Source organism: Sorex fumeus, unplaced genomic scaffold (assembly GCF_029834395.1).
Source record: "Sorex fumeus unplaced genomic scaffold, SorFum_2.1 ptg000169l, whole genome shotgun sequence".
In the NCBI taxonomy this organism is placed as follows: Eukaryota; Metazoa; Chordata; class Mammalia; order Eulipotyphla; family Soricidae; genus Sorex; species Sorex fumeus.
This window is the reverse complement of record NW_026606226.1, coordinates 13,193,400-13,207,391: the sequence shown is the minus strand read 5'-3', so window position 1 is coordinate 13,207,391 and position 13,992 is coordinate 13,193,400. Positions and strand designations below refer to the sequence as shown.

The 13,992-nt window shown below is 51.6% G+C and overlaps 1 protein-coding gene across 1 annotated transcript in view; it reads right to left on the bottom strand.

Moving 5' to 3' along the window:
- The window catches only part of BARX2 (BARX homeobox 2), a 126,939-nt gene that overhangs the window by 44,135 nt on the left and 68,812 nt on the right, over positions 1-13,992 (bottom strand).

Genomic DNA, 13,992 nt, shown 5'->3' with positions numbered 1-13,992 from the left:
ACCAATGATGTCGTACTTGATTGTTCCTGCTTGTACCATCAGGTCCTCGATGGATGCATCAGATGCCAGAATATGTACATTGAAAGTACAGACAGTTATTTTTGTCTTTCTTCATTTTGGCGGGCTAGTTCGGCCTTGAGATTTTATCAGCCTCTCCTTCCACAACCTTCTCAACGCTGCCGTACTCAGGGTCAGGGGAATGAGATCCATTTTATTTACTGAATTTGGCATATCGAATACACCATGGATAGCTTGCCAGACTCTGCCGTGTGGGTGGGATATTCTTGGTAGCCTCAAAACACAAATAAACTTTACAGGTGTTCCTATTCAAGCATATGTACTGGTATGATACTCTCAGTAGTCTGCCAGTTTCTCTGAGAGTGAGAATTAGAGAATAAGAAGTTGTGCGGCCACAAATGCGGCCTTGAGCTTCCGGGAGCTTGGTATTATAGTCTCTGGATCCTGGCCGTTGTTGGGGTTACATGGCAGTTGGTGGGTGTAGCTGTCTAGCTACTGGAAGGCCCAGTCCCAAACCGTGCAGGCTTGGAGATCTCAGCCCTGGGTCCTGCACACCTGGGTTCTTCTGCCAGTTCCTCTATGCGTGAGACTCATCCAAGCATGTGGAGAGTGGTCTCAGTATGACTTTGGCTGGGTCCCGGAGGTCTTTAGCTGTTAGGCTCTGGTAAGGTCAGTCAGGCACGGGGGTAGGAGACTCTGCTTTGTTCTCTTCTGGGAGCGTGGTGTTATAATCTCTGGATCCTGGCCATTGTTGGGGTTACACGGCAGTTGATGGGTGTAACTGTCTAGCTACTGGAAATATTCTGGAAATATTCTCCATATTTTCTTGATAAATTCCTTTGGAATTCATTGGGTTCCATCCATTGAATGCAAAAAGCCCTAGCCAATCAGGGCATTCAAACTCAATACATCAAGATCCTCCATGAGCTGTATTATGGATTCACTACCAGGATCTCACCATTCTACAAAGAAGTGATCATCCATGTCAAGAGAGGGGTTCAGCAGGTGATACCATTTCACCAAAACTCTTCAATGCCACACTCGAGAATGTCATGCGACGACTGGAATGGGAAGGAATGGAAGTGAAGATAGACAGTCGGCAACTACACCACCTCCACTTTGCTGATGATATCATTCTAATAACACCAAACATCAGCCAAGCCGCACAAATGCTTGCCGACGTCGACCGTGAGTGTGAAAACGTCGGACTCCAGCTGAATCTCACAAAGACAATGTTCATGAGAAACAATCTTGTTCCTGACGTTTCATTCACTCTCAACGGAATGATCATCTCCAAATGCAACAGTTATGTGTACCTAGGTCGAGAAGTCAACATGACGAATGACCTGGAATCTGAGTTGTGCAGGAGGAAGAGAGCAGCTTGGAACGCCTTCAAAAGTGTCGAAGAAATAGCTAAAGGATGAAGAACCTCCAGCTGTGGGCACATCTCTTCGATTCCACTGTTCTTCCTGCATTAACATATGCCTCAGAGACCTGGGCCCTATGAAAACAGCATGAGAACGCTATTTGGGGCTCTCAAAGTGGAATCGAAAGAGCTATGCTTGGAGTATCATGTTTCACTCAAATGAGAGAAAGAATCCAGAGTTCCGACCTCCATCGATGGTCAAGAATCAGGGACACTGTCTTGTTTGCCAAGTTGTCTAAAATCAGATGGGCTGGTCATATAATGAGATTTGGAGATGACAACTGGACTAGAGCCGTTACCAACTGGATTCCATGGGATACCAAAAGACCTTGGGGCCGCCCACCTACAAGATGGTCAGACTTCTTCGTCAAGACCCTGAACGATCGGTTTGAGGCTCTTCGTGTTCCTAGAATGAACAGACGCCATTGGGCTACACTAGCACGCGACAGGGATGAATGGAGACATTACTGGCGCCTGCTCGAGCAAATCGATGAGTAACGGGAAGTCAAGTGACCAAGTGATGACATCACAACAAGACCTAGGAACAAGGTCTGTCTCAGTTACACACCCTGCAGTGCTTGGAAGGACCCTCGTGGATCAAACCTGGGACTCCCACAAAGTGTATTTATCGGTAATTCAGAGAGAGATTTGCTCGAACGTGTCCAGTAACATCTCCATATTTCCATTGTGAGACAGCATATTGAATATGTCAAAAGTAGCTTGCCAGGCTTTGCTGTGTGGGCGAGATGTGAGCAAAATACTCTCAGTAGCTTGCGGGGCTCTCCGAGAGGGGTGAAGGAATTGAACGCCCTACCACTGTGCTACCACTCCAGGGCTGGAGCCTCTTGGAGAGCTCAGCAAGCTACGGAGAGTATCTTGCCCGCACCGCAAAGCCTGGCAAGCTACCCATGACGTATTCTATGTACCAAACACAGTAACAAGTCTCACAATGTTACTGGGCCCACTCGAGCAAATCGATGAACAACGGGAGGACAATGACAGTGACAGTGACAGAGAGAGATTTGGCAATACTTGTTAGGTCGGATATGTCACTATTAGCAGACATGGCAGTTCTAAAAAGTCATGCACACATGCCCACAAAGACTCCACAGTCATCCTTCCTCCGTCTCAGTGCTCTTCATTTGCATGACCATTCCTTGATGAGGGTCTTTTTCGAGCACGAGCTGGCTGTGCTGTTTGCATGGTGTGTGAAACCTGCAAACCTTTTAGCCATTTCCCAGCCAACTGAATAAACTATAGTTCTCCATTTGATTAGCCCCTTTCATTGCTTCCAGCTATGTTTGATAGTTAGTATTCACATCTTCCGTAATGTGGATCAGATTTATTCTGGATTGGTTCTAATTCTGACATGAAGTGTGTTCTCCTGAGTATTCAGAGGGACTAGCCGCAGGTCTCTGGGTTTTTCTGAGTTGACCCTGGAGCCTTGAATCACAGCCTCAAAATGCTGCCGGGGCAGCAGACACCAGCAATCTTGCAGCTCAAAGCAGTTCATTCTCTTTTGATTCCTGAGCAGTTCTCTAAAGCGTTCAGCTTGCTGGCATCAGTGGGCCCTTCTCAGCCCTCATCATACTTGATCTTTTCACATGTCCAGCCTTCCCTCGTTCTCAAATCTGATTTCTCTAGATTTGATGTCACTGTCTCTCTATATAAGCTTTAGAATCGTTGCATTGATATTTGTAAAATAGCTGTGATTTTTTTTGTTTGTTTGCTTGTTTGGGATTACACTGAGCCTGTGAATCAGGTTGAAGTAATCGCTTTGAGAGACATATATCAAATTTTCTTTTGTTTAGCTAATTTCTGGGGGCTGGAGCGATAGCACAGCGGTAGGGCGTTTGCCTTGCGCACAACCAGCTGGGCTCGATTCCTCCGCCTCTCTTGGAGAGCCCGGCAAGCTACCGAGAGTATCTCACCCGCATGGCAAAACCTGGCAAGCTACCCGTGAGGTATTCAATATGCCAAATAGAGTAACAACAAGTCTCAAAAAAAATGGAGACGTTACTGGGCCCGCTTGAGCAAAATCGATGAAAAATGGGAAGACAGCGTTTGTTTGTTTGTTTGTTTGTAGCTAAATTCCATTTTGAATGAAATCCATCATTCTTCTTGGGGAAGAGCAGTATAGTGGCCACAGCTGGAACCTGAGTCCTCCAAATGCAGACTCGGGGATAAACTGTCACAAGATGATCTGTGAATGACTGAATTGGTCTAACTGTAGATGAGAACTCAAAGCACTGCTCATTAGGAACATTTTAGGGACAATATGTGATCTTTCAGAGACCTGGGTTTATTTTTTTAATATTGAGTGATACAAGTCACAGTTGTCCTTTTCTTGAGATAGCAGTTCTGATTTGGGAGACTGACTGCAGGGCCGTTTCTCCCAGACACCGAACACAGGTTTGTTTTAAGGACATGCTGATGGCTCATATCTTCTCCCAGCTCTTGTTCTTATGTCCCCCCCGCTTTTCAAGACTGCATTTCTTGTGTTATGTAGACTCACAGCTCCCACATCTACAGGTGCTGTCCACTCCATCCCATGTACCGCCCCTCTTTCACTGGCTGTCCACCAACTCACCTTCACAAACCTGGCCCCCATTACATTTTTTTCCTTATGCCTCCTTGCTTTGTTTCCTTCCTCTTGGAGAACTGCATTAACTCTTTCTAAAATCTTTGATGCCTGTACAAACTAAGAGCTGGTCATTGATTGGAAACCATGGGGAGGATAGCAATGGGACCATTGGATTCGTTGATGGATTTTTCAGTTGTCTGGACGGAACCTTGCATTCATTGGACGGAACCTTGCATTCATTGGGATGGAACCTTGCATTCAGACAGGTAGGTAGCGTGTGAAATAGCCGAGCCAGTGCATTGATGAGTACTGACGATAGGTTCTTCAGTTGTTCAGGTCTGACCTTGTCTGGGCCAGATGCTGTTCATTTCTTTACTGACGAAATGGCATGTCGGATATCAGAAGGGAAAACCTTGGGAATGACATATCTATCCTGCGGAATTTGGTATGTGGGCAATTGGACATGGTTATTAAAGAGATCTGAGTAGAAGTCATGAATAATCTTCTCCATTGCCCTTCTGGAAGATGTGATAGATCCATCAGGACGCCGGAGGGCAGTCATCTTGGTCTTGTAGTTGGCAAAGGACAAGCGGGCATTACGAATGCTTTTCTGGGCTTCTCCCACATCTACCAGCACTGCTGCTCTTCTCTCCTTGAGATCTTCCTTAGTCGCATCTCTGCACTGCTTTTCGAGCTCGGACATTTGCTTGCGGTTGCCTGAGGCATGCGCCAAGCCACCTTGGCGAATAGGCTCAAGAGTTTAAACTCTTGAGCTTATTCAGTGATGTCGATTCTACCTAAATTGGTTTCTAGATTAATTACATTTCCAATAAAACTTTGAGTGGGTTATCTCAGAGAAATGAATGAGGTGGCCATACAATTCAAATGAAAATGCAAAGGACCTGAAATAACAAAACATTTTGCAAAAGAAGAAAAAAAGTGACAGATGAATGTTAGTTGGTTTTTAATATAGTTAATTATTTTAACTATAAAGTTAGAATAAGTCAGTGTAGTATTGGCATAAAAGACAGATCAATGAAAGACTAATGTGTCTTTCAATGAAGGATGGTGACTAGACATATGGACAGCAAGTTTTTGATAAAAGAAACAAACACCCAATGGAATAAATGTAATCCTTGCAATAAATGACCATGGGAAAAATTGATAGTCTAAAGCAAAAAGTGAGACACATTAAACAAAAACTCTCACCTGTTTCTTATGCTTTACATAGAAATTAACTAGGAACAGAACAGACTGCTACATATAAAATCTAAAATAAGACTTCTGGAAGAAAACACCACGTAAAAATCTTTGTGACCTTGTGTTAAACCATGTTTGGTTAAAGAAGATTCCAAGGCACAATCCATCTCAAGGACATATTTATGAATCTTGAAAGAAGTCAAAAGTAAGGTAAGTTGAACACTGGAAATTTGCTGGGGTTGTGCTCACAAATTCTTTCTGTGGTCTTCATTTCCATATACATTTATTTTCACCTTTGTGAATAAAACTACCAGGCTTGAGTGCACACACTCTGTCAGCTGGTGTTTGCTCCTGACTGCCTCAAACCAGTTTGATTCTGGAAAGTAGCTTGCAGAGAAATTTGCAGTCAGTGAATTCTTCAACTGCCACGACCACATGCTGGTATGACAGGACTAGACGGTCATGTAACCAAAACAAACATTTCTCATCCTTAGAAAGCACTACCAGACGCAAGCTCCAATGCCTCACAGGCTCGGGTGTGTGTGAACTGACACTCCTTCGTGCTTTGCATGAGGAACACCTGCTTCGATTGTACCTCGTATCTCCTCCGCTGCTTTGATTCTGAGGAATGTGCTCCAACACTGGGATTTATTTGCATTGGTTGGGGGGGGGGGGGGGGGCGGGGAGAGCAAGAAATAGTTGAAAGGAAAATCCAGAAGAGGAGGGAGATAGGGGAAAGGAAAACCATCTTGAGGGTCTCCAAGGGCAGAAGCGTGATCCGCCAAGTCAGAGGCTGAGGCTGGCGTAGGCCTCTGAGTTCCCACTGGGAACTGCCTGCGTGACGCCAAAGAACTGCATTCCAGAAGCTTCTCCTGGGCCCCTCCCATTCTGGGCTGGGAGGCTCTAGGCCAGCCTGCCCATGTCGAGGACACGGCCCTGTGTGTGGGCTTCAGAAGTGACCCTTCCTCTAAAGGTCCTCCAGACACCCCCTTTCCAGTCACGTGAGTGACCACACCCTCCGGCACTCCCTCTTCCCAATGTAGGTGGAAACATAGGCGGGAGTGAGCCTGATTGGAGGCTAGGAGAGGAGTGTGGGCGGGAGACAGAGGGTTGGATCATTCGCCCCGAGGGGAGGCCGAGGCTGTGAACCACACCCGGCTGGGCATACTCCCTGAAAGGGACACCCTGAGGAGAGCTGTGTGGGGTGGCAGGGGCTGCTGAGGGACATGTGTCTGCCTACCTCGGTGCTTGGCTGGAGTTAGCCTCTGTCCACTTGGCCTCCTGCCCCATGGGCTCCTGGGATGCAGGAGGATGGTGGTCTGTGCCTGAGTTACCTCAGCACCTGACGCATCCTGGGCTTCCGGGATGGCAGAGAGCTGCAAGGTGGTGGAGGGAGAGGCTGTTTACAGGCTCTGGCCTTAGTCAGAGGGGGACGGAGACTCGCAGAGCTGTGTATATCTCTGGTGTCCTTGTGTGTCTGTGTGTGTGCCTGTGTCCTTGTGTGCATCTCTCAATGTGTGTCCATGTATGTGTCTGTATGTCCGAGCATGTGTCTGTGAGTGCTTGTGTCCGTGTGTGTCCACGTGTGTGTCTATGTGTGTCTGTATCTGTATCTGCATATGTGTTTCTGTGTGTCTGTGTATCTGTCTTTGTGTGTGTTTGTGTGTCTATCTATGTCTGTGTCTATTTGTGTGTCTGTGAATCTATGTCTTTGTGTGTGTATCTGTGTTTGTGTGTATGCTCTGTGTGTCTGTCTGTGTTTTTATGTCTTTGTGTATCTGTGTGATATGTCTGCGTCTGTCTGTATATCTAAGTTTTGGTGTGTCTGGGTGTGTCTCTATGCATGTGTCTTTACAGAGTCCAGGCCTGGGGACGCGGGCTTAGCTGTAGGCCCTGGCCCCAAAGGTAGCGTGTTAGACTCCCAGATCAGCTTCAGGAGGGGAACAGGGCCGGTGGGAAATCTGCTCGGGGCCCTGCGGGAAGAGCAGGTGCAGGGAGGCTGGATGCTGCAGGTGCCAGACAAAGGCCTGAACGGAGAGCCCAGTCCAGCGTTGCTGACCCCCGCGGGGCGCTTGCTCCCAGCTGCAGGAGGCGGCTCTGGGCTCCCCTAGTCCTTGGCCTCTTCGCTGACCTGGAGTGCTGTTTCCTCCTCTTCTCTTCCCCACGCCTCCCCTCCTCCTTCGTAAAAAATGTTTAAAGGGTTTTGTCCATGAATGATCTTATTCATCAGGCGGGTGTGATGACAGTTTGCAGAGCTAAATGGGCACTTAACTGTGTGTTGAATAAATCTGCAACAAAAATAAACAGACGAGAAGAGGCTTGGGAAAGAGCGCGGGCACGTCTGCAAGGGCCTGTCACGGAGACTGGCTTTGGGGCCCTTCTGCTGGATGACCCCTAGCAGAGGGTGACAAACTCCCCGGGAGCTGGCGGGAGGTGGCTGGGCACAGGGGCTGGAGGGGGGTGTGAGGGGAGCCCCCAGGGGCCCCGGTGGCCCAGCAGCGAGGCGAGTGCAAAATGCAAGGAGGAGAAATAAAAAAAGGAGCCTGTTGTTGCCGAAACAGCTCCAGGGTCCGCGCCCAGATTACCTGTGGCTTCTCCGGGATCCCTCTTCCCGCCCCACCCCCCACACCGCCCTCCGCCCAGGATTTGGGTGACAGTCTGGGATTAGCATAGCCATTCAGGTGAATTCAGCGAACACCTGCTGCCTCTGTGTTAATCACCTCCCCATGGGCCTTGGTTAACCCTCTCCTAGCGGCCTGGCCTGATGTGGGAGGGCATGCCAGGGGACATCCTCACCGTGAATCACCACACGCCCAGAGAGAACGAGAGAACGTCACCTCCCAGGGCAGGGCAGGTGGCAAGGCTCTCAGAACCGGGCTGGGCCCCCTGACCTCGGGCCCCAAGACCCCCACTGCGGCTCCAACATCGTTGCTGGTTTGCGGGAAGGGACGGGTGTGGGCCCAGATAGGATGGGGGGAAACTGGGGTCTTGAGATGTGGCTAGAGGCGAGGATGGCTCTGGTCGCTCACCCTGTCTGGCTTGGGCCCCCTCCCAAGGTCACAATTTCCCCCAGATGCCCCAGAAGCCCTGTCTGCCGGTGGGGAGGGCCATTCTTGGCTACACCCTGTCCAAGGAATTAGTTTGGGTCCTGGTCCTCAGGGCTGATGCCTGGGTCAGCTGCCCCTTCCTGTGCCGGCCTTCCAGAATGAATTCCTCCCCCGTGGCCTCTTGAGTGAGTCCACCGACCTTGCACAACACCCACTAGCTACCACGTTTGACTGGGGTCGCCGAGGACTTTCATTTCTGGTTTCTACAGAGGCCTCAATGGGGCTCTCCATGGCCAACCGACTTCCTCAGAGCCTCCGCGACACAGATGCTGGCAAGGGGGCACACATGGGACAAGCTGGACCCCAGCAGAAGAGGCTGCGGGCATGAGCTCCCTGCTACCTTTGCCCTTTGTCCCTGAGGAAATTTCTAGCATGCCTTACTCCCACCTCTGTCTTCTCCCACTGACCCCTGGTGTCTGCAGAGGATAAGATGCTTCCCTCTGGTCTCTAGGAGTGTCAGCCCTGCAGCCCATGGTCAGCTGCAAAGTGACTGTGAGCTGGGCCTGCAATCCCCCGGGAACCACAGAACCTCAGGGCACCGCAGTAGAACGTTGGGGGAAGAGGAGGAAGAGACCCGAAGTCTCCACATGCTTCATATGCCAATTCGGGCGGGGCCTGTGCCCCATCCCTCCTGGGCTCAGCTCCAGCAGGAAAACCAGTGGGCCCAGGGCCCACTTGGGACATATGGCGGCAGGCCCCCTGCGAGGATGGCGAAAGGCAATGGACGAGGATGAGGGGAGAGAGAATTCACGGGTCGGACAGGGACAAGTAGTTAATTCAGGAGCAGGAAGAGGTGGGTGCCAACTGTAGGGCTGAGAAGGGTGAGGGAGAGGGGGCTTCTGTGCCAGGAGCAGAGTCCGAAAGGGTCTTTGTGCAAATGGAGGCAGTGCCAGCTCCTCCCCAGGGCTTGTGGCAAACATAATTCAGGGCATCCAAATCCTGAGAAACAAGTTTGGGCTGTGTGTGTGCGTGCACACAGCACATGTCAGCGCTCTAATCTCAATCCTTCCTTCCTGCCTGCCTTTCGGAAAGAACGGGAGCAGATTTAGGGGGCACTTCTAGGAAATTCCCGAGGCAGCTGAGATGTTGGGGAGAAGCCTCGGACATCGTCTCCGAGGCCATCTGTGCATCCCTGCTTGATTTCTTGATTTCTGCCCTCCGCGGCTGACGAGGCAGGGCCTGAGGGAATGAGAGCCGGCGGCCCCTGGTCCAGCAGCAGTGCAGGCCCTGCCCAGGGCGTGGGCTCGGGGGTGGAATGAAGTTGAAAGGTCATGAACAGGGCAGGGGAGTCTGAAGCAGCCAGCGAAGGCAGGGAGGCCTTGAGGAGGGCATCTGCGGGGCTGACCACCTCGGTGGGGGCCAGCAGCCTACTGCCCAGTGCCCAGGGGGCTCCTGCTGAAGGCTGGTGAGGGCTGACAGTGGCCATCACTGCTCCAAGCTTTGGAGACTGCAGAGAAGCCGATGCTAGGTCACAGGGACGCAGAAGCCCACTCTGTTGGGTGAGCACTCGGACCCAGACTGACGCTCAGGGCCTTGTCCTGGAGGTCTCCAACTTTCTAAAACAGAGGCAGTGGTGCAGCTGCCTGACCCTGGACAGACAGGAAGGATGCCCGACCCCCCCACCCAAGGCCTACACTGGGACAGATGACAGTGAAGGGGACACATCTAGAGTTTCTCCTTCACCAACCTCCCCAGCCCCCTAACCCAAAGTGAGATGCTCAAATTACAAAGGCTTGGGGGCTCCCTACAGGGGCCTGGACCCTGGGGTTGACTGGCTGACCAGCTCCTTGACCTCTCTCTGCCCTACAATAGAAACAAACAACCCTATTAGAGCATCACCTGGAAGTGTTTGTGAAAGGGCAGGGGTGGGGGAGGCAGTTGACAGGGCTGGGGTTCTGCCTTCGCAAGGCCCCAAGTTTGATTCCTGGTACTGCCTCTCTCCCTCCCCTCCCCCATATAGTAGGGTGCCGTGCCAAAGGACCCCAGCACAGCCGAATCCCAGCTGCAGCACATGAGCAGGGCCATTGCATCTCACCTTGCTCTGCAGAGCCTCTGAGCCCTGCTGGGGGGCCCTCCCCTCTCCCCAAATGGTGTTGTCCATGAAAGGACGCATGGTGAGAAAGGAGCCGTCAGCCACTGTTGGTGGGAATGTCATCTGGTTTAATGTCTATGGAAAGTAAAATGGAGACTCAAAAACTAGGACTGGAACTCCCATATGGCCCAGCGATACCACTTCTTGGCTTCTATTCTCCCAAACACAAAAACAATAATTCTAAAGGATGTACGCACACCAACACTCATTGCTGCACTTAGTACAACAGCCAAAACATGGAAACAACCCAAATGACAACGTATGGGGGCATGGGATCCAGAAGTTGAGGTCTATATCCATAGTGGAAGACTCTGCAGCTCCAAGAACGAACAAAACCATGTACTTGGCAGTAACATGGATGGGACTAGAGCAGGTCGAGTGAAGTCAGCTAGAAGGAAAGAGATAGATCCAGAAGCCCAGCCCGGCTGGGGTAGGGTGACGGATGGGGCAGGACCACCCCTCAGTGGTCAGGATCTCACTTATATGTGGGACTTAAAGACACACAGCAAGGCAGCAGCAGAGGGTCAAAGGCAAGACAGGGGGAGAACTGCTCCACAGCAGAGTTGGTGGGAAGGGCTCTAAGGGAGGGGGCCTTGGGGTCCATGGGGGGAGGGAGGTGGGTACACGGGTGCAGGAATTATGTGCACAAAAAAAACATCATTAAAAGTATTATAAATCACAAAATCTCAATTGAAAACAAAGAAGTGCTGTCCGCCCACCCCTCAGCGGTCAGAATCAGTGTCTGTTAGCAGCTATTTCAGAGTGGGGTGCGTCTGAGTATCCCCTTCCCTCTGGAAATGTCAGAGCAGCAGGCCAGTGGCCTACAATCGACTCTTGAATTGGGGGTCCTCAGCTTGGGAGGGAGATGTAGTTCTGCCGTGCAAGGCCAGTCAGCGGGGAACGAAAGACACCAGCACCCAGGACAGGCACCAGCACCCAAGACAGACACCAGCACCCACAGCACCCAGGACAGGCACCAGCACCCAGGACCCTCTGAGGAAGATGCTGAAAAGCTGAGGAAATGTTGACACCTCCCCTCCTATGGTGGTCAGGAATCACCAAACAACCCCGCTCAAGATGCACACATCTCATCCCACAGTTTCCAGGTGCTGCCCTCAGGGTGTATTGTGGCAGGAGAGTGGGCACCTCTGGGGGTATTTGGGGGCTACTCTTGGCTCAGAGCTTGGGAGTTTGCTCCCAGGGAGGCTCAGGGGACCAGGAAGTAATGGGAATGCGATTATGCCTCCTGCATGCAGAGCACGCACTGCTGCCCATGGCACCATATCCCCAGGCCAGGCCAGTGCTGGACTTGGCTTCTAACCGGAGCCCACACTCATCTCTGAGCAGCCTTGACCCACCCTGGAGTGGCAGAGCAAATCTGCAGAGAACTGAGTCTGGAGGACAAGTCCAGGTCTGCTCCACAGAGTGGCCTTGGGCTCAGGACTGTCAGAACAGGAGAAAACTACAACCTGAGGACTGAGACCCTCCACCCCCACCAGAAACAACTCCACACACGAGAGGCCAAGGGCCACATCACAGTACATGGTCTGGACCCTGCCTGTGTTCCCATCTCATGATGCAACAGCTGTCACCATTAGATACCCCAGAAAAGACCGTGGACCCAGGGCAAGACACAGAAAACCGGGAAGGCCGTGTCAGAGGAGTGCCTGGAAGCCGGAAGCCCAGCCTGGCTGGGGTAGGGTGGTGGATGGGGCAGGACCATGCAGTAAGCTGCACCAGGGGCTGGGTGGGCTGCAGAGTTTCCACCGGAAGGAAGCCAGGGGTAGCCGACATGTGGGGCCTATGCAGACAGGACCTCCAGGACCACCTGTCCGTCCTCTGTCCCAGGAGGGATAAAGCACCTGACCTTCGTGTTGAGTTGCCAGAGCCCAGAGAACATGGGCTAGGCCCCTGCTCGGAGTGTGCTTATGAGCAGGGAAAGTTGGGGTTACAATAGGCACATGGACTGTTCCCACTGAACTTGGACACAGCAACTCTGGTGTGGGTCACCGGGCAGGGAACGGTTTTGCTTCCTTGCAGAGGCCAAGGTGAGGAAGTACTCAAAACAGGAACATCAAGAACTCGTGTAGGACCCAGGACAGGCCCCCCCCCACACACACACACCCCTCCACCAAGAATATAGAGCCACACACGGGCAGAGATCTCAGCATCCTTGGCCCAGTGCAGCACTGTCCAGCAGGCAGGAGGCGTCCAGCACCCGAGGGCCCGGTGGCCAGGGCATGGACAGAGACCGGTCCACATGTGTTTGGAATACTCCTTGGCCCCCAGGTGAAGGCTCACCTTCTGCTACGACGTGGAGGCAGCAACACGGGGTGAGACTAGCCCGAGGGAGAAGGGCCCCCGGTGGGGAGCTCACCCTGCTGTGGGATGGTGGGAAAGGAAGCAGAGCAACAGGCAACAGTGGTGAAAACAAGCTCTTAGACTGGCACAGGGCTGAGGGACTTGGGCTGCGGGCAGGGGGCCAGGGGGTGCAGGAGGGCGGGGGCAGACAAGATTGACTCTACCACAAACATAAAACAAAACTGGGCAGAGCAGAGTGCCAGTTTGGGATGCAGAGGGCTGGGGTGGCCCGGGAGCACCACCAGGAGTGACCCTGAGCACCAGGTCTGAAGAAGCCCTGAGCACCATCAGGCGTGGCCCCCAAAGATGAAATAATAAAGGAAAAGGAAAATAAACAAGGTTGGAGGTGAGAGAGATGTGGAAAGCAGCCTCCTCTCCCCAACACGAGTTACTGGAAGGTGCAGGTGGGGGCAGGTAGCACCCTGCTACTGGGCTCTGCACCCTTTCATTCACCCTCTGCCCGGCACACTGGGGCCCCAGCCCCTCTCTTCCTTGCCAGCAGAGAATTAAGAGTCTGGTGAGCACACTGGATAAACTACGGTACATCCACACAATGGAATACTATGCAGCTGTTAGGAAAAAACGAAGTCATGAAATCTGTTTATAGATGGACGGATTTAGAGAGTATCAGAGTATTTAGAGTCAGAAGAGGGACAGACATAGGATGCTTGCAATCGTTTATGGGATATAAACACACGGTATGAGATCATCATCCATGAACAAAAGAAACGAGGCCCACGGCTGGAAGCTTATCACAAGGTGGGGGAAAGGGGGAGAGGGCAGCTAGGATAGAGAAGAGACCACTACCACAATGACAGTTGGAAATGACGACTCCGGATGAGAAATGATGCTAAAAGTAGGTAAAGGGATCTACATGACAACCTTACAGAATCTGTACCGCAAACCATGATGACCAAAAGGGAGCGGGGGGGGGGGGGAGAGAGAGAGAGAGAGAGAGAGAGAGAGAGAGAGAGAGAGAGAGAGAGAAGGAAGGTGTCTGCCGTTGAGGCAGGCTGGGGTGGGGGAGGGAAGGAGGGTAACGAGGGACAGTGGTGGTGGGAGTGTACGCTGCTGAAGGGATGGGTGTTGGAAACTGCATGACTGAAACCCCTTTCTAACTCGTTGTCTCACGGTGATTTAATAAAATAATAATTAGAAAGTTAAATTTTCTTTCTTCCTATCTTGCTATCGAGCGATAGCACAG